Source organism: Pezoporus wallicus, unplaced genomic scaffold, assembly GCF_028554395.1.
Source record: "Pezoporus wallicus isolate ANWC-B61680 ecotype Strahan unplaced genomic scaffold, APGP_CSIRO_Pwel_v1 contig_7876, whole genome shotgun sequence".
In the NCBI taxonomy this organism is placed as follows: domain Eukaryota; kingdom Metazoa; phylum Chordata; class Aves; order Psittaciformes; family Psittacidae; genus Pezoporus; species Pezoporus wallicus.
This window is the reverse complement of record NW_026641435.1, coordinates 541,046-567,079: the sequence shown is the minus strand read 5'-3', so window position 1 is coordinate 567,079 and position 26,034 is coordinate 541,046. Positions and strand designations below refer to the sequence as shown.

The following is a 26,034-nucleotide window of genomic DNA, read 5'->3' as shown; positions in this document are numbered from 1 at the left end:
TCCTCTGAGTCTCAAACGCGAGGCGGATGTGACTGGGTTTCATCAGGAGGATACTGCTAGTGAAGACCTCTGGGTCATACCCTTCATGGACTCATCACCAGGGTCCTCCTCTCACCAATACAGAGGGACGAACAGTGGCCGAAGAGCCACTGTGGCTCATAGCAGCTTGGGCATCTGATGTTCCTTGGGTTTGGGTCCCAACAGGCCAGTTAAAGCCCTTTAGTCCCCGGATGCAGCAGCACCACAAAGGACATGGGACACTGACCCCATGGCAGCGCTGACACCCTTGAGCCCAGCCACATCCCCCACACAGCGGGGAACAGGAGTGTTTTGGGCTGGGCTAGTGTGGGGCTGAGGGTGACAGCACCCTGTGACAGCAGCTACTGAAAGCATGAGCCTGCCCAGCCCCAGGCCACAGGCACAGATGGGAGCAAGTGACAGCCCAGCTGCAGCTCACAGACCCAGTACTGCAGCTCCCTGAGGAGCACCGGGCTACAAGCTGTGCTTTTAGCAAACCAGGACTGAGCCACCAGAACCATCACTGGCCCAATCTTCCTCTTCATGCCTGGCACTGAAGATGCTGACCTTGGTTTCAAGCCTGTGGGTTCCCCTCTTCCATCCTGCACCCTCACAATAGGTGTGCCAGCCTCACACTTCTCCATTCCCATCATCCTTTCCTCCATTCCCAACTGTGCTCAGCAGTACCCATAATCATGCTAACCACAGCCACAACCTGGAGCAGCTGCAGATCAGGGTGATGCATTAGAGCCCTGTGAGGAGCTCAGGTTTGAGCAGAACCCCTCCAATGGATCATGGGACACATGCTGCTTCATCAGAGAGCTGCATAAAGAGAGGGGAAAAAATAGCTGGGCTGGTTCAGCCTGCAGAAGAGGCTCCAGGGAGACCTGAGAGCAGCTCCAGTGCCTGAAGGGGCTGCAGGAAACCTGGAGAGGGGCTTTGGACAAGGGCCTGTAGGGACAGGCCAAGGGGAATGGCTTTAACCTGCCAGAGGGGAGACTGAGATGAGCTCTTAGGCAGAAGCTCTTCCCTGTGAGGGTGCTGAGGCGCTGGCACAGGGTGCCCAGAGAAGCTGTGGCTGCCCCATCCCTGGCAGTGTTCAAGAGCAGGTTGGACACAGGGCTTGGAGCATCCTGCCCTAGTGGAAGGTGTCCCTGCCCGTGGCAGGGGTTGGAACTGCGTCCCAAGTTTAAGGTCCCTTCCAATGGGAACAGCCCCAGTGCTTTCATGGCTGTTAGACATTAAAAACTGCAGTTTCCAGGCTGTGCTTGAGAAACCATGTGACAGCCCCAAGGCTGAAACCTTGATTCCCAAAGCCCAGATTAGCACCAGCTCCCAAGAGCTGTGATCTTTGGAAATTATTCACACACACACACCCCCCCCATTCCCTCTGTGCCACACTTAGACGTTATCCTCAAATCGCTGTCCTGAGAAAGAAAACCGCACTATTGCCCTGCAGTGATGGGGAGCCGAGGCTGATGGGGAAAGGCAAAGTGACTTTACACAGGTCACCCAGGAAGACGGGGCCAGGCCAGCGTCCCGACAGCCTCTTGAACCCAAGCATTTCGCCCTCGGAGCTGCTGTAAAATCCAGTCCCCACATTTTTTCTGTGCTTTTCCGCCCCTTCCATTTCACCCACAGTACTCAGCTCGGGTCACACCTGAGCTCAGCCGATCACTGGGGACTGTGTTGGTTCCGAGGGTGCCTCTGGGAAAAGTCAGCAAGGTGAGGCCACTCTGCTCCACTCGCACACAGCCTTAGGATGCTCCGAGCAGATCCATGGGCTTCCCACCCCAGCACCCCCAGCTGGCAGCTCCTATCCCCCTCCTTTCCTGCTTCAGGGAGCTCTCGTTGTTTCTCTGCTTTAACTTCAAAACGTGATTTCAACATCGCTGGGAGGTTATTCTGACAGTTCAAGCTTCTGTCTCGCATCTGCCACCCCCAGGAGGGATCAAAGACCCGGAGAAGTGATGGGCACACCTCCCTGGGAAGCTCACCTCCCTTCGGGAATACACTCTGCCCTCCAGATTAAATGGGGGGGTGCAAGGACCTGTCTCATCAGTGAGCCTGACCCCTCTGCCCTTAGCAGAATGAGGTGACAATTTGCTTCTAGCAGCGGTGGGTCCCTGGCAGATAAACAACTGCCACTCTCTGGGAGGGCAGCTCTCAAGTGGGTTAAGTGCAAATTGCTTCAGGTCTCAGCTTTCTGACATCTCACAGCTACTTCTGCTCTCCTCCCCCAGCTCTTTGCCTACAAAACTGCCTCCAGTAACTGCTGCAGGTCTGCCCTGTGATCCTTATTACAGATCACCAGTGTCTGGCTTTTTATCAGCCAACCCAGCACAATTTGAATCATAGAATCAATTGGGTTGGAAAAGACCTTGATGATTCAAGTCCAACCCTTGCCCAGCACTGCCGAGGCCACCCCTAACCCATGGCACTGAGGCCTCGTCCCCACACTGTGAACACCTGCAGGGACGGTGACTGCAGCCCTGCCCTGGGCAGCCCGTTCCAATGCCTGAGCACCCTCTGGGGCAGGAATTGTTCCTCAGCTCCATCTAAACCTGCCCTGGTGCAGCTTGAGGCCGTTTCCTCTTGTCCCATCCCTTGTTCCTTGGGAGCAGAGCCCAGCCCCTCCTGGCTCCATCCTCCTCTCAGGCACTTGTAGGGAGCCATCGGGTCCCCCCTGAGCCTTCTCTTCTCCACACTGAACCCCCCAGGTCCCTCAGCCATTCCCCATCACACTTGTGCTCCAGGCCCTGCACCAGCTCAGTTGTCTTTTAGCAGACAGGGTATTGAGATTAGAGAGCACATGTAGCATCCATGTTTGGTTTTGCCTACAGCTGCCCTTCAGTTCTTTAAACAGTTGTCTCCTGTTGGACGCAGTACAATAGAAGTTAACATGGACTTCAGGAAGCCTGTGCTAAAAGCATTGACTCCTCTCCATGAGCACGAGTTTTCACTTCACCCCACTGCTCTCAACAGTGACAGGGGATGCAAGGACCAGGAAAAGGGGACCAGACCCTCTCACATCCAGTGACATCAGCTGATGGGGCAGACCCTGCACCGGGCATGGGCTGAAGCAGCCACAAGTCTGCACAGAGCCTCCATCACTGTGGCCGTGCTCAGGAGAGGAGCAAGGTCACCTTGCTGAGGTGCCATTTCAGAGCACACAGCACCAGCCACAGCATCTGACCAACCAGGTCAGATGTTCAACTGAACACAGGCAAAGGGACTCAGCCTTGTGTCCCCTTCTATAGGGAAAGCCTTGGCAGTCTTGAGGAATTGGAGACAAGCAGAGCCACATCCTGCAAGATCTGCAGGACTGGAGGAGGCCAAGCGAGTGAGACACATCCAACCCTGGGCAAGTAATTTTTGGTTCAGATGTTTATATCGACAAAGTGCCCCCTACAAATGAGCTTAAACTGTGCCCTGCTTAGCACTGCTGCTCCTTTTCTGGGGACACCCCGCTCCCTGTGTCCCCAAGCACGCTGACCCCCACTCTGGTGTCTCCATGTTAGAGTTGCCCTTGTGAATGGGATGACAGCAACAGCAGCACACAACATGACAAGCACCATAAGCCTCCGCAGGGTGCCCCAGTGCCCTGGCACTGCATCCCAAGGGTGCAGCAGATGACAAGACCCCAGCACTTGCCTCCCTCCTGGAGCGCTCAGACCTTGAGCTGAGAAGACTGTGCTGTCTGGTGGTTACAAAGGGAACCGAAAGTCTGCAATAGAAACCAGGAGCTACGGTGCCATGGCGTGGTGAGTGACCTCTCTGTGCTTGTTTCCTCCCTCAGCAGGAGGGGCAGGGGCTCCTGCTGCAGCTCCATTGGCCACTGGCTCCAAAGCAGTGACAGAAAAATCAAAATCTGGACTGGTTTGTGTTGGAAGGGACCTTAAAGCTCCTCCAGCTCCAACCCCTGCCACAGGCAGGGACACCTTCCACTAGAGCAGCTTGCTCCAAGCCCCTGTGTCCAACCTGGCCTTGAGCACTGCCAGGGATGGGGCAGCCACAGCTTCTCTGGGCACCTTGTGCCAGCGCCTCAGCACCCTCACAGGGAAGAGCTTCTGCCTAAGAGCTCAGCTCAGTCTCCCCTCTGGCAGGTTAAAGCCATTCCCCTTGGCCTGTCCCTACATCCCTTGTCCAAAGCCCCTCTCCAGGTTTCTTGTAGATCCCCAGTTTTCTTCTATCCCGTCATGTTTATTTCCTAATGTAGCCTTCACAATCCCCTTTATAACCCTGGCAGGAAAGGCTGACAGAGCAGGACATGTCAAATAGCATAGCTCACACATAAAAGCATACCAGTATTTCACAAGGTTCTTTCTAACCCACAAGAACCACTTGCCTTAACCATGACATCCTGCTCCGGGCTCCTCAAGAGCAGAGCACCCAGATACCCATCCTCAAACTTTTCATGCAGTAAACCAATGACACACAATCAGAACTGTTCAGGGAGCCGCAAACAGCGGCAATACAGCTATGCATGAGAAAAACACGTGTTCCCAATGGTAGCACACCCAGGGGAACTGCGGATCCGACCACAAGTACCAGAACTGCCTTGGAGCTCTGCTTTTTTCAACCCCAAATTCCTAAGAAGCCAAATACAGAACTGCCTTGTCCAGACTATTACAGCAGCAACCACTCAGCTCAGTAAATCTAATTAATGAGCCGGGAAAAAGTGTCATTCGTTTGCTAACTACTTCGCCCAGGGTTGCCAAATAGACAGATAAAGGATTTAGCTGGGGCCTATTCCAGCCAAAGGAGCTGGGAACCTGGCAGGGATCGCAGGAGATTAGAGGGCTGAAAAGAAACAGAGAGGGGAGAGGAAAGAAAAAAAATCAAAATAGATTAGCACTTTGAGAATGCAAGCATGTAAATCAGCTTACGCTTGGTATAATGCCACCCTTGTGAGCGTCTGGCCATGGGTCTGATGGCAGCAGCACGAGAAGCCTCGGCTGAGCTGAGTTTTATTTGGGCTCAGGAATCTCACGCCACCAAGTCCCACACAAAACCAGCAGTTTTGTTTTTAGCAGCTTTGTAAATTCTCACAGGAAGCCAATTAGGGCAGACCTGGGAACAGAGGAAGATCCATAATTGCAATTAAGGCTTCAAAGAACTCACCCCAAGCGCGGCTGTTAAAATTAGAGCAAAACGAAGAACCCACAGGCTGGAGGAGTTTCTCACTCCCAGCACAAAGCATCACCTGGCACACAAGGAGCTCACCCCAAAGGGGACCCAAGACAACCAGCTCCAGGTTGCTGCCTGCCCTCCATGCACCTTCACTGGGGGGGTTCGGAGGCAGGCACACAGTGTGCATGCATCAACCTCCTGACCTTGGCTTTGGGAAGAAAGTGCAGTCCTGTACACACAAAACCTGCCCCCAGTAACAATTCTGGTGTCAAAGACTTTGCTTCATCTATTTGATGTATCCAACTCCTGTGACCACTCCTAAAGCACAGCAGCATCCCCAGAAAGGACAGACTAGGCTGCCTGCTGAGATCTGAAATTTGGGGTTAAATCAACTGTCAAAGTAATCCAACAGATCATAATCTCCATCGTACCATCACAAGACATCCCCTTAGAATTTCAGCAGTAATCTGGATACTAAGAAACAGTGTCTGAATAGGCCAAATAACCGTGTTCACATCATGGCAGAGCTGCTCTGCCTGTTTGCAATCAAACCACACAGCACAAACACTGTGACTGCACCGAGAGCTGGAAATCTGGCCCCACAGCACTCAAGTTGGGCTTTATTATCACGCCCAGATGAAGGTGACTCTTCCGGCTTTGCTTTGTCTTTCAAAGACAAAAAGCTCCAGTTCAAGGTGAAATATCACCAGGGAGATGCTATCCACGCTGGAGCTGACCCTCACCCTCTTAGACAAAAATCTGCAGCCATTTGTCTTGGATAGAGATTCAGGACCTAACCAAGCAGGTGACAGTAGCTGAATCCCAGCTTCTCTTATTAGCAACCCCAAGACAGGCAAAACCTGAAAATACTTTTCTTATCTGCCCAAATTGAACATGATTTAGCCCATGCCCTGAGCCCATTTCAGCCTGGAGAGCAGAACAGCCCTACCTGTGGAAGTTCAGTCCTCCAGCAGCAGATGATCTAGATCAGGGCCTTCTGCATTGTTGAAATATGTCAATGATACCCACAGGACTGGTCAGATACCTCTAACCAGGACTACAAACTTTACGTCTCTGTGTGTATATATTCCATAATTATAGCTGTATTCCATAATCTTATATCTAGTCCTTCTCTTACACAAAGGATCAGCTCTAGTGCTGGACTCACAACTGCTCCATGCTGCCTATTCTCACAGCCAACACTGGTGACAGCACCTCCTCTCTAGACAATGCTCCCAACCAGACCTTTTCTAACAGGCCCTCCAACCTCACTCTAAATAGAGACCATCATGCTCCAGCAGACACCAGGACAGGGTAAAGATGCAGAAGCTGCTCTCCTCAGTGGGGCTGCATGCTCTTCCTTACACCAGACACTCCAAAGCCTCAGGAGCTGCTGCAGCAGCAGCACAGTCTGGAGGAGGAAAGTTCTGCTATAGCTGTATGTGGGACCAAGGAGCCCATAGGGGCAAAGTGACTGACCCTCAGTCATCTTCATCCATAATATGCCCTTTAACCACATCTACTTTCCCCCACATGTCCACATGTCCTCAGAGAGCCCAGGGCTGAGTTGTTCTCAGGGATTCTGTGGGTGGGCTTGGGGGTCTACTGCAGGATCTGCCATGTAACCTTGGGAAGTCATTTGTGTATTTGGAAATGCATTGGCTCCATTTATTTTTTGCATGTGCTGCTTTCCTGTGGTGTTTCTGCCCTCCTGCTGAGCACGCAGGATTTGGTAATCAAATGAGGTCAAAGAAAATTCCAGCCAAAACCCTGGCACCCTTCCCAGCGGAAGCTGTATGAGTGGCAAACAGCATCCAAGCAAGCACAGCCAGGACCTGCATGATGGCTCTCCCTGTCCAACAGCACAAGACAATCAATCACAGAAAGTGGGAATAATCCTTGTGGGATTAAGCAACATGCCACAAGCAGGGTTGCAACCTAAGACAACACAGGGGCAAGCAATGACATGGACTGCTAGCTCCCAAGGGCAGGAGAACTAGAGAAGGCAACTCACTGGAATGAAGACTGCAGAGCCCGCAGCCCACCCATCCTCTGCCTCTTGTGCCGCACCAAGTAGACTTCCCTTCTGAAGGGGAAGCCACAAACCATGCGCTGAATCCATCCACACAAACACGTACCCCTCCCCACCAGGCAGAGCCGAGGGCTCCACCGCGGGATCATCCATCAAGATGGTTTCCAAGAGCAGCCCACACTTCTGCATTCGTGAGAGGTCTTACTTCAGCTTCCCGTGTGCTGGTGCCAAAAGGAGAAGTGCTCTGGAGCCGGGGGGAAGTTGTGCCACCGTTTCCTATTCTGGACGATGATTTCACTCTCCTGCCACATCCGAGAACCACACGTGGCACCCGCCACGCTGCGCAAGCAACCTGTGAGGCTGTTAACATGCAAAGGGCTCTGCTTTGGGCCCAGCAGTTCCAGGAAACTCAACAGTCGTGTTCAAGAAAACACAAAAATAAAGACTACACACAAATGGTCTGGTCAGAAATAACCGGGCTGTCCCCGCGTGCACGCAGGGCTGCAAGATACCGGCGCAGGGCGTGTGGCTCAGCAACAGAGAGGCCGACACAGGAAAGACACATGGAAGCTGCAGTCCAGGTCCAAGCAATGACTTTCTGCACTCCCCTAAATGACAACGCACATGGCTAGGCTGGGCTCAAGCAAACCTGGAACCCTCTCTTCTTTGAAGGGGGTCATGGAATCATAGGATGGTTTGGGTTGGAAGGGACCTTCACCGTTCATTCAGTCCAACCCTCCCGCAATGAGCAGGGACATCTTAACTAGGTCAGGTTGCCCAGAACCACATCCAGCATGGCCTTTGAATGTCTCCGGGGATGGAGCATCCACCACCTCTCTGGGTGACCTGTGCCGGTGTTTTACCACCCTAAGTGTAAGAATTCCTTCCTCACATCCAGCCTGAATCTCCCTCTTGAAGTTTAAAATCACCACCCCTCATCCTGTCGCAACAGGCCCTGCTAAAAAGTCTCTCCCCATCTTTCTTATAGGCTCCATAAGGGTCAGTTCCCTCAACCCCTTCCCACAGCCATGTACCACCATCTTGTGATGGGAATGAGCAGATCAAGAGCAGCCAAGAGACTTGCTCCTCCCCGCACATTCATGGAACCGGACTCTTCCCACCTTGATGCTAAAGGAACAACTACAAACCAACTGACCACAGCCAAGTTCTGAAGGAAAGACTCTTTCCACCATTTGTAACCAGTTTCTCCCCATTTGCTCAGCATGGTCACGGGGGACAGGACTTACACCCTTCCCAAGCAGCTTGGGTCTGTCTTCCGGTTTGGATGGCAGATTCAAGCATCACTCCATACCTAGGCAGCTTTCCTTATAGCCACAAAAGCTTGGTTTTCTGCTGACACCAACTGAAAAGTCATCCCCACCTAAAGGGCAAAATCTCCTGCCTCTGTTCCCCAAAGAGTTTGAGAAGCCCCATTGCCAGAAGCTTTTATGGCACAGCTAAAGAGTGGATCAGGTCTTAACCTGCTCCCTGCTTCAAACTTACTGCCATAGCCTTATCACCAGAGAGGCACCTCTAAATACTTTTAGAGCTTATATCTGCTAGTACAGGAATTACAGTGCATTAATTGGCATACACATACTGACAGTGCCAAGGTCAAAAGACAACATCCACAACATATACCTCGCTGGGAGTTACTGAGAGAACATAGAAGAGCCATCACAAGATCTGCCATCTTCAAGAGCTCTGAGCACAAATGCTTGCATCTCCTCATAGCAAAAAGGGAGAATTTACTTTCATAGATGGACCAAATCCTCACAGACAGTAAAACCTGGAGCAGGGGGAGCTCTATGGGCATGTTGTCCCATAGAATTCCTAGAAGGACACTCATGGGTTTGCAAAGCTGATGAGTCATCAAGTCTGATGGGTTATGGGGGGAAAAAAAAATCAGGGGTGGTCAACATTTGCTTTTCTGGGATAAACTGCTACAAAAATTTGTCTGCACTTTGGCATCAGTGGCCATTCACACTCCTCAACAGACACATGCAGCCTCAGCCTTTCAGATGATAGAGATAGCTATAACCTGAGATGGAGCTGCCCTTTTCAATGGCTGGTGAAGACAAGTTGTCAGTTGATGTGCCAGACTCTGGCAGATTGTGTCAGTTGTGGGCAAATTCACTGTACTGAGCCATCTAGATCATTCCTTAACTAATTTATCACCTGACCCCACCATAACCAGCCTCTCTTCTGCCAGAGCTTCCTCCAGTGGGTAAAAGCTATTGGTAAGGAAGCATCAGTCTGTCAGGCTGCGACAGGACTTCTCACCCTTCCCACTGCATGCACAGACAGCATTGATAGCAATAACCTGCTGTAACCTCAAAGCAGTGGACCAAGAGAAGGTATCACTCAGGTTTCAGCACTGCTGAGCAGGACATCCCTGCTGGGTAAGTGGATTAAGCAGGATAACTTGGCTCCCCTCCAGCTGATCAGAGAGGGAGAGAGAACCACTGGGGGATACGGGACCTACACCAAGTCACTACTCACCATCATCTAAAGAATGTGCAATTACCTGCCTGCAAAATGCTTTATCGTGACAAGGATTAAGATGAAATTAAGCCATCCAGAGCTGGCTGATGGCTAGGTGAGGTGCACCATGCTTATGTCCAAGAAAGGGCTTATTCATACACACAGTAACTCTTCATAGAATCCCAGACTGGTTTGTGTTGGAAGGCACCTGAAAGCTTTCCAGTTCTGGGGTCTCATAGGAACTGGTGGGAGAGCATGAGAACAGCACCAGCTCATCAGAGGTAGGTGCCACGTTCAGCCTTTCAGGTATGTAATTTGCAGAGGGGACACGGCACCATCCTCAACACTCCTTAACACTGATCAGGAGTAGATGAATCCAAGGGACTTCCCAAAGACAGATACTCAACAGCAACTGGGTGGGGATTAAAGCATTTTGCATCGCGCCTGACCTGAGCTCAAGCCGGTCATTTTGAGGTTTGTGACTTCCACATTCAGGCCTGAATGAACTAACTCTGCATTTCCTGAACAGCAGCAGCCTGGGACCCATCGCAGGCTCACAAAAGCTGAAGACACTTGCAAACTATTCTGGGGCTTTGCTGTGAGGCTGCAGTGTGAATGGAGCAGCTATGTGGAGACCATGGCCAGTGTTAGACCCTAGCAGCAATGCTGAAGGGAGACTGAAACGTCCAGTGCAGAACTGTCTGCAACCTCCCCAGCACCCATCCTGCACACTGAGACTTCCTCTTGACTTGTTTTTAACATGTCCTTTTGTATGATTACCATTTTGCAGGACAGGAGTTAGAGTTTTCTTGACAAACAGACAATGGGGGAATTCCACTCGTTCCCCCTTTAAAGCCCTGGTGTATTCTGATGCTGGGAAATACAAATCTCTATATTAGTCCCACCAAGCACCGCAGTTGCAATGGTACATTCTCTCTCCAAAAAACACTTCTCTATGCAAGCCCAGTGACTCACTGCAGGTCCTTTCAACCAGAGATGCTCTTACCATTGACAAGATGCTGCTTTCATCTCCATTTCCAGCTAACCCCCCCCCCACACACACACACTGTACCCTTCACCTCCATTACTTTTAGCTCCTATAACACAGCATTCTTGAACTGCTGCAGTTGAGCTTTGGGAATTGAAACAAGGAGGATTGTGACTCCCTAATGCTGTTGGAATAAGGTCTATCACTTCTTGGTTTCTGAAGAAAACTTCAGAAATCCCATTCCTGGAGATGCTGACGGACAAGCTTCAAATTGAAGGACAGGGAGTAAATATGCCCTGCTCTGCTGGGGTGGGAAACGGATAAACTCAATCACAGCAACAATGCTGCTGTAAAAGGGAAGAGGGTTAACAGTGCCCCTGCCCTTAAAGGCAGAAAAAGCAGCAACAGACTTAATGGGAGAGGGAGAGGTCCCTGCCCCAAGGCCAGGGAGAGACCCTCAGCAGCCCCTCCTGCCCTGATGGCCCTTTCAGTCTGCACTCAGTCCCCATTACCTTTTCAATCCTCCTGCCTCAAGGCAGATGATCAGCTACAGAGGTCTGTGAAAGTCTTGGATTTCACCATTGTGAAGTACATCTTGACACAGAACAGTAACTTCCAGAAAAGGAAAAAAAATGGGAAAAAAAGGAGGGGGAGGGAAAAAGGGGAAAAAAGGGAAAAAGCAAACAAAAGGGGAAAAGGGGGGGAAAGGGAAAAGGGGGGGAAAGGGAAAAGGGGGGGAAGGGAAAAGGGGGGAAAAGGGGGGGGAAGGGAAAAGGGGGGGGGAAGGGAAAAGGGGGGGAAAGGGAAAAGGGGGGGGAAGGGAAAAGGGGGGGAAAGGGAAAAGGGGGGGGAAAGGAAAGAAATTCCAGCCCTACCCTGTGCTTCTTTTTATCTCCCCTTCATCAACGCTTTGCTCACCTTCAGACACACGAGACCAAGGCCGGGCAGAGCAGAGCCAAGCCCATTCCCTGTCCCGCTCGCACTGGCAGTAGCAGCCCTGCCTCAAGTGCCCCGCAGCCGGCAGTACCGCGGCACCTCCGTGGCACACACGCACTGCCCTCAGCCAGCCTGCGATGGGCGCAGTGACACCAGCAACCCAACCACCACCCGCTCAATGGGCTCTGGGGGCTTGGCAAAGCTCAGCTAGGGTCAGAAATGCCTCTTTTTCTCTTCAAAAAGCCAGCATAAATGGCACATACCTGTCAGGGTAAGTGAAGAGCAGTTAGTTATGCTCGTTTTTCAGGCAGGAAACATACTTGTTCCTGGCACCAATTACAAAAAACCCTTGCCACATGATGCAAGAATTAATTTTAGCTTGTATCAGTCTTTATCACAACAGTGAGGGTTGAAGTTTCACCCAACATCACAGTCAAGTCCCAAGAAGATTCAGGCTGGAGGCAGCGCTGGTGTTTGGCACAGCCTGGCTGTAATGGAAACTCCAGGGCTGCTCTTCAGGGAAGGTGGAATTTCAGCAGAGAAGTGGCTGCGTCACAGGGGAGGACCAGGGGAAAACATGAAAACAGCAAATGCATCATTTAGAGGGGAGGGGGGAAGGTGTTTCCCCAGCTAGGAAAGTGTGGAAAGAGAGGGAAGTGAAGGACATGACAGAGCATTAGATGGTTCCTCCCAACACTCCCTACGGTGACTGTTCAACCTGGTGGGACGAGACCACAAGGAGACATCCCTATTGCAGGTGTTGCCACTCAGAGGAGGCAAAGCAGACAAGACTCCAGGTATTTCCATGCTCAGAACTCTCCCAAAAGCATATGGGACACCTGGGGTTGAGGTCCATGCCCAGACGTAGCAGGCACTAAGCTCCCTCCCAAGCTGAAGACTTCACTGAGGCTGAAGATGATGAGTTCCCTCCCAAGCTGAAGATGCTGCAGTGAAGCCTTCAGCTTGGGAGGGAGCCCAGCACCTACTACCTCTAGGCATGGACCTCAACTCCAGCTGTCCCACATGCTTTCTACAGCAGTTGCTGTGTACATGTGGCTTCTTTGGAGATTCTTCTTGGGAAGAATCCATTTTTACTGTGCCAGGTTACACGTGGGTGGCATCATCACGTTTAGGATAGCACCAGACACAAAGGGAAACGATACCACGACACCATGAAAAATTCTCATCAGCCATTCTCTGTTCCACGGACCCAGCACTTCCCTGTACCGCTCCAAACGCTTCCTAGGACTTCTTCCCCCTAAAAAAATGCATCATGTTGCTCCCTATTCTGCTGCACTGGCTCACGTGGAGAGGTGCTGGGGTTTGGGGAGTTTGGGTTTGGTTTGTTGTGGGTTTTGCCATTGCAAAATCGTCTGTTAACTCCAGTTAAGTCCACGGGGCAACCTGCAACCGAGCAAAGTGGCACAGAGCACACACAACGAAGGGTCCCTCCCAGAGGGGACCCCAACTTCTGCCCCACGCTGCCTTTTGCCCCCGCAGCTCCCTTGCAGTGAAGGACAGTAAGAGCTGATGCTAATTCCTTCAGCCGATTCGGAAAAACAAGTTTACAGGGGAGATGTCAATTGGCTCCCTCTGCTAAACTCCTCCAGCTGTGAAACAAAGTGAGTGAGAGACAAAGCACTACAAACAAGCAGCGTGACCATTTCAGAAGGCTTTTTGTGAGCTTTAATCCCAAACCCACTAAATAGATTAACTTACAGCATAAACAAGCAAGTAAATCTTTCCCCCAAGGCCCTGTGTATCCAAAGGAAGCTTTAGAAGTTGCTTCCTGCCATTGTGGAGGCCCTGCTGGGAACTCGGGAGCCTTTTCAGTCCCTGGCTTGGTTGCCCAAAACCTTCCATTTACTTCCAGCACCGCTGGCTGCAGCACCACAGCAGATAGATGGTGGCAAGGATGGTTTTGGCTGTTCCCTATCCCCCTCGGGCCAAGGGCAAGTGGACTGTGATTCACAGAAGGATGTGAGCCCTACTTTGACCAGAGGAGTCAGTAACAACCGCAGTAACACCATTACAATTGATAAGGAAGTCTCCAGACAAGGAGACAGACCAAGGAGAGGTGTGCATCCATCCAACAGTGGAACAGGCAGCAATGGCCAACCCCACCAGGCTGTGCAGCCCCCAAGCATCTTTAAACAACTCACAGCACTGAAATATCACAGCAGCATCCACACTTGCCACTTGAGAGGGTACTGATGAGCCTACAGCATGGAACCTTTCGAAACCCTCCGTTAACCTCCAGGAAGAAGCTCAAGTTGTGCTGGAGGCCACTGCTGCATCCCAGATGCGCCAGACTCTGCAGAGGTGAAGAATGGCAAGTTGCACAGAGGGAAGATGCTGGAACCGGAGAGCTCAGGGCAGTCCCATCACAGCAAGTGAGGTCCAGTCCCCGGACTTGCCCTGAGCTGGACCATCCTTTGGCCTCGTACAGCCATCAGAGCTACATCCATATCACCCCAAAACACCATGGAGAAGATAAGCCAAAAGGTGTCCTCTTCTTCGTGTAAAGGCCCTATCCCACCACTCCCCATCCATTCTAGCTTGGTAACTGTATTAGAAGGTGCTGTGGCAGCTGTGAGGGGCACTGAGAGCAGCCCTTCTCTGAGGTGCCTCCAGTCAGACTGGCACAGCCCCAGCCAGTGGGTGTCTCATATGCAGACCAAGCCCCCAGACCCCCCCAGTCACACATCACAGGACCAAGGAGGGCAAGAGCCCATGCAGCAAACACAGCCTGAACCCTTCCCATCCACTTGTCCTCCCATGACAGGGAGGAGCATCACAGCACACAGGGCCCTTGTCCCTGCAGGGGCAGTCCATCTCAGCTCTTCACTAGAAGCCAAGCTCCTAAGAAGTGGCAAGTGCCCGGTTTCCAGAGCCAAAGGCTACTCCCTTCATCCTAAAGCATCACATTCACGCTGGTGTTCCAATTGGAGGCCACAGGGAATAGGCAGGATGTGATTAAATACTTGCTATCCTGCCATCACTTTTGAACCGAGCACCATGATCTGTCAGCTCAGAGCCCACCACAAAGATCCCCAGGCGCTGAGCGTGCTTTGTACCAGCAAAAGTGGATTTAGACCCATGTAGCCATTCCTGCACCTCATCTGAGTTTCCTAAACGATTAGCACCCACCATCACTCAGACCAGAACAAACTGGGAACAATTTGCACCTAATGAGCAGTCCTTAGGGGACATTAGGCTTGTTGGCTTTGATTGCAACGCAGCTAATTTATCCAGAGAGGCAAGCCTCAGGCAGAAGACCTCTCAGATAAGCAAGATTCATGCATAGGGATGAGGAGCGGCAGGGATGCTGTCCAGCCTGGGTCTGCAAGGCTGGAGTTTGCTTGGTCAGACTCCAAAGCCTTTGTAGCCGAGAGCTGCTGTAGCTCCATCACGTGGAGGGTGCAGAGAGCGTGGGTACTGATTTGCAAGGTTTATTAACACAGACTCCGAGAATGAAGAAACATTTGTGAAGTTTCACATGTACAGGTTGCCAGAAACAATGAGAAAAGGGAAATGCCACCTGAAAGGATGAGAGCTTGTGTGCAGAGAAGCCTCCGAGCTGTGGGTTTAAATAGACATAAAGCGATAGGGGAAGCAGCTGAAAGGGGAAGCGTTTCATCCTAATTTGAGACAACAAAGAATAGCCTTTGTGGAAGGGATGAAAAACACTTCTGCAAGCTCAAGAATACACCATCCTTCCTAAAGCGTGCACACAGAAGCCATGCACACACATTTACACAGCATGGCACTGAACAAGCAACACAGTACTGAAAATACCTTTAGAGCACAAAACCCTTCAACGCAGGATAAAGATGAATTCCCTACTGCAGCAGGTGCTAAGGACAGTCACAGGACGGAATTGAAGCTGAGCTCTTCCTGCTCGGATGGAGCAGCACCAGGCAGCCGGCAGCACTGTGACCAGGGAATCGATGCTCCAGTACCTACCTCCATTCCCAGGCACCCTTGTCACATGAGCTGCTCATGCCAGGCTCTGCTCACTTCTGCTTAAACGCACCCCAAAAATAAGAACCAGCATCATTTTTAGGAGCACCTAAGCTGCTCCCACCCCAAGCACTGATGGAATTTGGTCAGTTTTGGTCAAAGCATTGGAGGGAAAGCCAAGCCCCATCCCCATCTATCTTACAAATGCAGATGATCCCCCTGCAGCACCGAGAAACCTTAATCATAGGATAGTATAGGTTGGGAGGGACCCTAAAGCTCATCCAGTTCCAACCCCTGCCACGGGCAGGGACCCCTTCCACTAGAGCAGCTTGCTCCAAGCCCCTGTGTCCAACCTGGCCTTGAGCACTGCCAGGGATGGGGCAGCCACAGCTTCTCTGGGCACCCTGTGCCAGCGCCTCAGCACCCTCATAAGGAAGAGCTTCTGCCTAAGAGCTCATCTCCATCTCCAATCTAAATCCACCCTCTCTCACTTGTCACAGTGCCACAGGACAGCATCACCCAGGTAGCGTTTTCCTATTTCCCCTTTTAACTCTGCAGCAGGGTCACGCTCCCATCTGTTGGCTGAACCCATCTGCAGAGCTTTCCCCTGCCCGCCTGGAGCCCGCATTACGGGAACGGTGCAGTGCAGGTGCGAGCGCTGAGCCACACAGCAGCCCCAGGACTCCCTCAGCAGCAGGAGACTGGAACCCGGGGGACCTCTCAGATGGGGCAGGTCACAGTTAAGTACAGCAATCGCGTGCGCAAGGAGAGGACATGAGACAAACACAGCCAAGGCTGGACCACGGAACCCCACCACGCTTCCCGCAGCATCCTGCTCTTCACACCCAAAGAGCCAGCTCTTCTGCAGTTACATCTGCAAACTCAGCCGGGTACCTCCCGTTGCGCCACGCTGATAAGGGACGGATCGTCCCACCGCAAGCCGAAGTTGCCTTTTTTCTTTTTCAGAGGCAGAGCTTGAAATCGGAGATTAACAAGTCTGAAGGAGCTCATGCCTGGCCACTCATGTATTCCAGATGCACATGCTATAATCGCGGCTTGCCAAACAGGATACGAGGCGTAAGAAAATAGAGCATTTTATCTTCAAGCTTTTCCAAGAGGGTATTAGAAACAATGGAGAGGAAATACAAAATTAACACTAGAGAAGAGCAATTGGCAGTGCCCCTCACGAGTCTGTTCTTCATTACAAGGCTGCCTATTCAGTAGCTTTCATTAGGAAAATCGCATCACAGAGCCATTCCCAACAGCGTCCCTATTTCCTAATTAAGCTTCACCAAAGAGCCACGTCTTTCACGGCACACACAGTCACAATTACCATTTCATCGCACCCTGGCTGCTGAAAACCCTGCAATTACAGCATCCGAGGAGTCACACAGACGTGTCATCAGGGAGACAAGTTCTCATGTTGTGCTAATTGGTGGCCAGAGACGAAAGAACAACGGGAACGTTGGGTTTTGGTCCCCATGCTGGGAAAGGCGCTGGGGAGCTGCAGCCGCTCCCCAGGCTCCCACCCAGGAGGCCAATGAAGAGGGCTCAGTGCCAGCAGGTCCTGACCACCCCTCCAGGCTGCAGCACGAGGCGATGCTCACAGGTATCACACCCGTGTCACCAGGTGAGCTTTGGGGAAGGTAAACAACCCCAACCCAATACATGCAGAGCAAGGTGGACACAACCTTGGGTGGTTTGCCTGGAGACCCCCCAACAATGGCTTTGGGTGCGTGGGACGCTTGCAAAGAAAGGGCTGGCAGTGACAAAAACGTCCCCACACCACCTCCAGCCATGACAGATAAGGATGGGGATTCCTGCAATACCGATCCTCTTAGGGAAGCAAAAGGGAAGCCTTGTAGAGAGGAGGGAGAGAACACGAGCTGGATCTATAGAGCCTGGGTTGCACCCACAGGTCATACAGTCCTCCACTGCAACCAGGAGCGACATTTCCAGCCCAAAACACCTCCCTGGCTGAGCAGGGCTGCAGAGTTCAGATTCAACAGGAGAAACCTCCCATCACTCACAACCAGCCTCGGAGCACTCACGTGGGCAGCTCCCCCCCAGCAACCTCCTGCACAATTCCCCACTTGCAAAATAACTGCAAAAACAGGGCAGCCCCATCACGCCAGGAACAGCTCAGCGGTCACCCGAAAAAGAGAAGTTTAAACTACCCCAGGTGAGCTGCAGCGGTCCCCGTGCCCCCGAGCGGGTATCACAGCCTGGTCTGAAGCATCCTGCTGACAGCAAAGCCACTGCCCCAAGGGCTGCTGCAGCGCAGGGAGCAGTGCACAGTCCCTCTCAGCCAACGCTTTTGTCTGGATTCAGTTCTTTTGCTGGATGTCAAAGTGAAGACGTGAATTTTACACTGAAAGGCACAATGTGACAGTTTTGGTTTGGTTTGCTCCAAACTGGGGTGCCCTGATCTGCAGGGGGGGTGAAAGAAGGACTGTCTAGCTGGACCATCCGACTGCACCATCCTACTGTATCAGAGGTACAGGGCCGTGGTGAGGAGCCCCAACCCCTATCCCAAATCAACGCACACTGCTATTACAGCATCTCCAACACTTTTCAACCCCTTCTTGCCACAACTGGGTTCCAGAGCTGCAGGGGGCAGAGGAGCGATGGCCACACGATACCAGGAAAGGCAGACTCCGAACTCCCCCCATTTCAATCCCACAGGACAGCACTACAAGGCTGGAGCTGGCAGACCTCTGGTGCAGCAGCTCAGGCTCTGCATCAGCTGCATCCCTTTCAGAAACCTGTGAAGCATCCCCCAGCCCAGCTCCAAAGGATGTGCTCATCCACTGCCTGAGCCTTCCAACTGTAACGGGGGAAGGTAACCACCACAGCCACCACCACTGGGCTCTCGCTCTTTATCTTCTTATCTGTCTAGGTGTAAGCTCTCATCTGAGCAGCACCGAGCTCCAAAACACTTTGCAACCATGTTTCAGAAACAATTTGCAATTCCATCCAAGTTTTCGCCCTCTGACACACACAGAATTAAAGCATTGACATCCTGCATGTCCCTGCAGTGCGCAGGTTCTGCATTTCTGAAATTAACCTAAATGGGAAAACAAAACCAACAAACCTGCAGCTGTTGAGCATCGGCCCCTTCAATAGCAGGGTGAGGAGCAGCACCAGCAACTGCCCGAGCATGGTTTTGCTTCATTGAGAGCAGCAGCACCAAACCCAAGCCATTAGCAAAGTTAACGGGTGCTGGGGTAACAGCAGCAAGGTTTTAATAAACATGAAAACAAAGGTCTGCAATCTCTTTTCTCGCACTTTCGTTAGTGATTTGAATCAGCCTGTCTTTTCCTCCCTCAGGGCTTACAACCTGCAAAGCAGCTAAACATCCTTTGGGGCGGTGGTTGCAGCAGTGAACGTGGCAGCAGGCCAGGCTGCCCTCAGGCACCCTCCATCACTGTTGACACCCGTAAGGCCACAGAAGCACCTAATGGAAGATGCTCCTCTACAGGCACAACTCCCAGCACAGGCTGGTGATGGAGCAGTACAGGCACATCTCAGGGCTGGAGTACGCTCAGGCTCTGATGCCAGAGGGATGACACGCTGCTGGGCTTGTCACATCCCAAACCACATCCTGTTGCCAAAGCAGAGCCCTCCCAAGGGTTACACCTCCACCCGCTTGGGCTGCAGGGACCCTGCCGAGGGTGACGGGAGCAACAGAGCACTGATGGTGCCTCCAGCCCAGCCAGGAGAGCTCGTGCTGCAGTGACTCGCTGCCGAAACTGCAGCCGGGCGCTGGAGAGCCCCCGGGATTTCCCAGGGACAGCCAGGTGGCCCCCGGCGACCAGGCTGGGCCCACACCTAGGCCCGCAGCAGCTCTATGGGGCAGTGCAGAGCAAAGCAAGCGTGTGGTCGCGGAACGAACCTGGGCAGCGGGGTGCACCCCCCGACGGGCTGACCTCGGCTCCTCTCGGGCAGGGGCACAGCCACAGGCTGTGCGGGGACCCGGGGGACATGGTGCAGAGCGCCCCCTTCCCCCGGGGCTGGGGACACCCCACTGCTGGGTTGAAGTGGAAGCCCGCAGCCACACGGACCCCCCCCGTCACAGCGGGTTCATCCCCGCTCCTGTTACTTGGACACCCCGTTTATAAGTAACCCCCCAAAAGCTGCACAGCCCCCCCCCGGCACACCGGGTACTCCTCGAGTGCACGGACACCCCGTTATAAGGACACCCCGGTTACAAGGAACCCCTGCTCGCCCGCTCCCCCCGCTGACGCCAGGTGTACAAACACTCCCCCGCTCCCTCGGCCACCCCGGTAACACGGAGCCCCCGGTTACCCCGCATCAGGGGTGCAAGACCCCCCCGGCCCCCACCTGCAGGGCGGCAGCCGCCGGTGCTCCCAGCCCATCCTCGCCGCGCCCGCCGGGCTCCGCTCCACGCTCAGCCCGCACCGCTCCCGGCGGGCGGCACCGGCAGCACCGGGGCGGGGCTGCAGCGGGACCCGCCCCACACGTGTGCACCGCCCCACACGTGTGCACCGCCCGGTCCCGGCACCGCCTGGCCCGCCCTGAGCCATCCGCACCAGCGGCATCCGCCGCTGCACCCACCCTCCCCTCCACACCCCTTCACCCGCCCATGCCCCCCTCCATCATCCCACTCCCTGCTGTTCATCCAGCGTGCCATCCCGTCAGCCACCCCCCACCTACCCCGACACTCGTCTGTCCTGCCACTACCTCCCTTCCACCCTTCACTCTTCCATTCATCCACCCCCCCATCCAATCCAGCCATCCATCCGTCTATCCGTTCTTCAATCCATCTACCTCTCATCCATCCCACCACCCTGCTAGTCATCCATCTACCCTTGCCTCCATGAATCTCTCCTTTTCCTCTATCCATGCACCTTTCCAACTCTCCACCTGCCACTCCATCCTCCCCTCCATTCATCCACCTGCTCACCCTTCCAACCATGCACCCCTCCATTCCCTCTCTCTCCCTATGTATTACATGAGCTTGTTTTCCTTGCATCCCCATAGCCCCTTACCCCACCTCTGCTGCAAAACTCACCTCCCTGTCATAGAATAGTTAGGGTTGGAAAGGACCTTAAGATCATCCAATTCCAACCCCCCTGCCATGGCCAGGGATACCTCACACTAAACCATGCCACCCAAGGCTTTGTCTAACCTGACCTTGAACACTGCCAGGGATGGAGCATTCAGAACTTCCCTGGACAACCCATTCCAGTGCCTCACCACCCTTAAAGAGCTTCCTCCTTATATCCAATCTAAACTTCCCCTGTTTCAGTTTTAACCCATTACCCCTTGTCCTGTCACTACAGTCCCTAATGAAGAGGCCCTCCCCAGCATCCTTATAGGCTCCCTTCAGACACTGGAAGGCTGCTATGAGGTCCCCATGCAGCCTTCTCTGTCAGTGCAAAGCCCCACATATCCCTGAACCAGAGTGGTGACATGCTGCTGGTTTCTGCTCTGGTGGCACCTGGGAATGGCCTTTTCCTGCTGCCTTCAGGGCTGCTCCTTACAAAGAGCCTGTTTCTGGCAGTGCTCACCCTCCTGCCTTTCCCTTGCACGGGGCCTGTGGCCAGATCCAGCCCAGCCTGTCTCTTGGGCAGGGGAAAGAGTCTGGCTTTGGGCTCCTTGGTGGGTTTTGGTTTCTCAAAAGGGAGTGACTGCTGCTGGTCATACTCCGAGACTCGGGAGCTGCTCCGGGGGCAAACAGATGGGGATTGCAGTGAAATCCCAGTGAAGTTTGAGATAAGCAAACCCAGTCAGAGCAAAACTCCCCTTTAACTGGGGACCCACTGAGGAACCACCCACCACACAAACCACACCGGGTGCTCCTGGCCCTGGTGCCCCTGCTCCAGCTGGGGTGACAAGGCATTGCCCTGCCCCATGTGCAACCCCCAGGGTGGGGAGATGAGGGCTCAACTTTCTCCAGCTGAGCAGCCACCAGCAATTCCGAAGAAATCCTCCAGCAGCAGAAAGATCAGGAAGCAGAAAGTCTGTCATGGTGCCACCTGCAGAGCCCTGCAAAATAGCCAAATATTCCAAAATAGCCAGAAAGTTGGGCTTTTTCAGCCAGAAGGCAGCTGCTGAAGGGGAGACCTGAGAGCAGCTCCAGTGCCTGAAGGGGCTGCAGGAAACCTGGAGAGGGGCTTGGGACAAGGGATGTAGGGACAGGCCAAGGGGAATGGCTTTAACCTGCCAGAGGGGAGACTGAGATGAGCTCTTAGGCAGAAGCTCTTTGCTGTGAGGGTGCTGAGGCGCTGGCACAGGGTGCCCAGAGAAGCTGTGGCTGCCCCATCCCTGGCAGTGTTCAAGGGCAGGTTGGACACAGGGGCTTGGAGCAAGGTGCTCCAGTGGAAGGGGTCCCTGCCCATGGCAGGGGTTGGAACTGGATGAGCTTTAAGGTCCCTTCCAACCCAAACGAGTCTGGGGTTCTCTTCAGGTGGAGCAGGTTTTGTGCTGCAGCCTCCTCCCTGCTTGGACTCTTCACACAAGCTTTAAAAGATGGGTTCCGTTTTTGGGATGCCAACCTGACCTTTCCCATCCCTTCTGCCCTGTTCCCACCTTCTGATTCCAGATACAGCTTTTCAGACATATCCCTGAACCAGAGCAGCCAGCATGTGTCCGAGGGGCTAAACCTGAGGTAAACTCCTCTGGGGGTCAGAGCTGCAGCTTCCATCCCCTGCCCTCCCCACATGAGGTCCTGTGAGCGGCTTGTTTTGCTCCTGGGGCACCCTGCAGCCTGAGGAAGTCACCAAAAATGGTGCTTCAGGGCCAGAAGGAAGAGGAAGAGCTCAGGGAGGTGCCGAGCCCCAGCCACTGCCAAGGAGGCTGCTGCAGCTTGCAGGGACAAGAGCGACAAACAGCAGTGCAGCAGCCACCTCAGGAGCGGAGGCACCTCTGAGGGAGCTCCTGGGAGCAGGGCACTGGGCTCCTCCTTAGTTTCTTATTTGAGTCCAGGAGATCCTGGCACCGGTGCCACGTTTCATGGTGACAGGGCGGCAGTCGGGAGGGATCTCAGGGGGGCTGCATGGAGAGCAGGGAAGGCAGCCCAAGCTGCTCCACCCATGCAGCAGAGCTGCATTCAGGGTGACTGAAGTGACACCAACAGCAGTGCTTGAAGCAAGCTCCAGTCCCATCTCCAGGTCTCGATTCCTACCCCTCAAGCTGCACAAGGGCAGGAAGGAGGAAGCCCCGGCTGTGCTCTGGTGACAGCTTTTGGGTTCTTGGTACTGGAGTAAACATGCCAGATGCAAAACACCGACCTGGGTAAGCCCCCTCTGCCAGGGAAGCGTGGAGCCAGCTGGCTCCGATGGGAGGCTTCGTGCTGGAGAGGCGCAGGCTGGCACCACTGCTGCACCATTGTCCTCACCTGGTCCTGTTGTCCTTCCACAGCTGACGTGAGACAGACCCAAACAGCAAACCGCCAGTTCCAGCTGAGTTGGCAGAAAAGCCCCAGTGCAGGTTCAGAGGGCAGAGAGCTGGCCCCATCACTGCTTCCACATGCCCAGGGGACACCTCCTCTGCTCCAGAGGATGCTCAAAGGCCAATACGGGGCTGGGGAGAAAGTGTATAAATATGAATGCAGTTTTTCCACAAGCAACTCCAGAGGGATTCATTGAAACATTTTCCTGGGAGATCAAAGTAATTACCACGTAACATCCTTTTGGTAATAGCAAGTGACTTCCACAGAGAACATTCCTAAGCAAATCAGGCTTCTGACATGCAAAAGGATGGGGGTGCAGGAGGGCCGGTAAGCTAAAGCATTGCAGTCATTCTGCTTTGACCAAATCCTTTTTCATCTCCAAAATGTGAACTCACAAACCCAAATCTCCTTTGCCCAGCTTCTATTTTGGTTCCTCATCATCCAAATGAGCACAAAAGCACCTCTTAGGTGGTTGCTGAAAATGGGACTTAGCCCTAACTCACAGAGATGCTCAGATTCATCACAGCTCCTGTTCCTCTCAACACATCTCTAAACCCTGTATTTGTACCACACGCTTTCCTGAATCAACACATTGCTGAGTCAGGCCTGGCAGAGTGCAAGATCTCCCTATTTCTGTGGTAAATACCTGGAAAACGGCTGTTCTGTCTCAGATCTTGCAATACAGATTTCTGCCCAGAGCACAGTATTTATAGGCCAAACAAGCGCATTGCTGAGGGTGTGAGGCCATCAGTCACACTAGTTAGCTCACTTGGGAATGTCCTAATGTCAAAAATGCTCAAAATTCAGTCTGTGAGTAAAGGCTCATCCCCCAGCTCATGGCTGGATGCTCACCACCTCCTGCTCTGCAGCTCTGCATCCTCCACAGCAAAACCAGGGAAGGCTTCAGCGTTGTGAGGTTACAAACCCAGCAACTACCGCTTCCCGCAAAGGCTTCTTGTCAAAGATGGGGCATTTTCCTCACCCCTTCCTGCAGCGGTTCCCATCTGCGGGACAGAGGCTCAGGACAGCAGGGGTGGGGAAGCTCCTCCCGTGCAGCAGGTTTCAAATGGGTTCCTGCAGGCAGGAGCTGAGTCTCTACCCTGCTGACCCTTCACATGAAGGTCCCCTCTCCACACTTCATAACGCTGGTTTGAGTCTCCTTGTGTGTGGCTGTGAGCTCCATTGGCCAGGTTCAGTTACCCCCCCCGGATCCACCTCTGCCCTGAAGCTTCTCCCCACCCCAAACCCAGCCCAGCTGCTGCCCTCCCACTTCTGCAGGAGGCACAAACAATGCAAGCGCCTGCCAGCATCCTGGCACGCAGCAGGCAGTGGGATGCAGGACTTGGATACACACCATCCCGGAAACAAAAACAGGCCAGGTACAGGCTGCCCTCTCAGCCAGAGAGGGGCTCGGGTGTCCTTGCTGGGCTCAGACCAAGCCACACACTGGAAATCCAATAACAGCTACCAAGAAATGCTATGAATTCACGTTCTAGGCATGGGCAGCAACTGCAGACCACAGCCAGCACATTCCCATAGGATGTGTTCGCTGCTGTCCAGACTGCAGATTTCCACTGGATCTCGGATATCTCTTTCCTTACACAGATATCAAGGCCATTGCATGCTGCTGTGCCTGTGGCTGCAGAGGCTTGGCTGCCACAGCTCTAGGTGTGCTCATTACTTCCTCCTCCCTACGTTCACATAATGACAGAGCTTCACAGCCCTGGTAGGGGGACTTTGCGGCCTCTCCCCGCTGCCCACACAGCTTCAGAGGGAAGGGGAAGCAGGATCCACTGAAAAGGGAACCTGGTTCCCCCCATGACTTGTGTTTTTCATTTCTCTGGTGCAACTCAGAGGATACTGAAAGATTGCTCACCACCACCAGAGTCCAGCCCTTGAGAAATGAAAACAAGCCATAGACTTGGGTGCCACCACAGCAGCTGACCCCAGAGGTTCCCCTTCCACCTCCCGTGCTGGGGTGAAAATATAACCCTAAATGACCTGATTCAGCCAAGTGCCAAACGATTCCTGGCCAGCTCTGGGGAAGACTGGCTCCAGAGCTGTCACACTTTGGGCAGGAGAACCCTTTTCTCCTCTGCCCTGTGCAAGGGCTTCAGGTGCCTGGAGCAAAGCCACGTTAGCTCCCAGCTCTCTTCCACCTCCTCTTTCAGGTGCCTTCTTCCACAGAGAAAGTCTGATCCTGGTCTTGGGAGATCATGGCTCTGCTCCCTGCACTGCCATTGATGCCCTGGGGCACATGAGCAGGTCACTCTGCCCTCCGGGCCTCAGTTTCCCACCCGTGATGCAGCAGGTCTCACCCTGTCTGGTCCATCCTGCAGCCCTCAGCACAATTTCTATTTTAGCCTCTGACTTCTGCTTGCTTAAAACCACATGGATGCTTGCTGGAAGCCATCCACGCTTGTCACAGGGAGAAGCAAGATGAGAAGTCTGTGTAAAAATCTGGTGCAGTAAAACCAAACATTCCTCACTAATACTGATATAGTGTGACTGCAAGGGAAGGAGCCACAGACTCCTTGTGCCCCATGGCATATCACGCAGTGGTTTGTTTCCAGGTGAGCTGCACACTGCTGTGCAAGTGGCTGGTGCTCTTCCCAGGACCTAGTTTGTAGCCTGCAGTGGGTGAGGCAGGGCTGTGGAAGAGGATGTGGTCCCCTTCCTACAGGAGAATCAGGGAAGGACAAGAGAGAGGTGCACAAATACAAAACGGGATAGAAACAGGACCGCAAGGGACCCTGCAACTGCACCAAGGCAGAACTGCTAGGTAGCCGTCCCTGACTGGTATTTGTCTGGAGCTTGCTGAGGCAGGGGCATCCCCAGCACCCCCGGCAATGCCAGTGTGGCCCTGTCCTTACTGCTGGAAAGCCTTTCCTAGTGCCAGTCCCAACCTCCCTGGTGCTAATAGACCCCATGAGTTCACCTATTGCCGGTGGCTTATGGAAGAAACCGTTTCATCTTGCTCCTTGACAGCCTTCTCTGTGTCACAACCTCTACCTTGGCTCAGTCCTCCTGTGAGACCTGGGCCCAGTGCTGAGTTTCCCAGCC

The 26,034-nt window shown here is 53.3% G+C and overlaps 1 protein-coding gene across 1 annotated transcript in view; it reads right to left on the bottom strand.

Moving 5' to 3' along the window:
* The window catches only part of PIK3R5 (phosphoinositide-3-kinase regulatory subunit 5), a 56,187-nt gene extending 36,183 nt beyond the window's left edge, over positions 1–20,004 (bottom strand). Inside the window, exon 1 of the mRNA XM_057423966.1 lies at positions 19,899–20,004. The gene's annotated coding sequence lies outside the window, so the exon portion shown is untranslated. The remainder of the gene's footprint in view (positions 1–19,898) is intronic.
* Between the last annotated feature and the right edge of the window lie 6,030 nt (positions 20,005–26,034).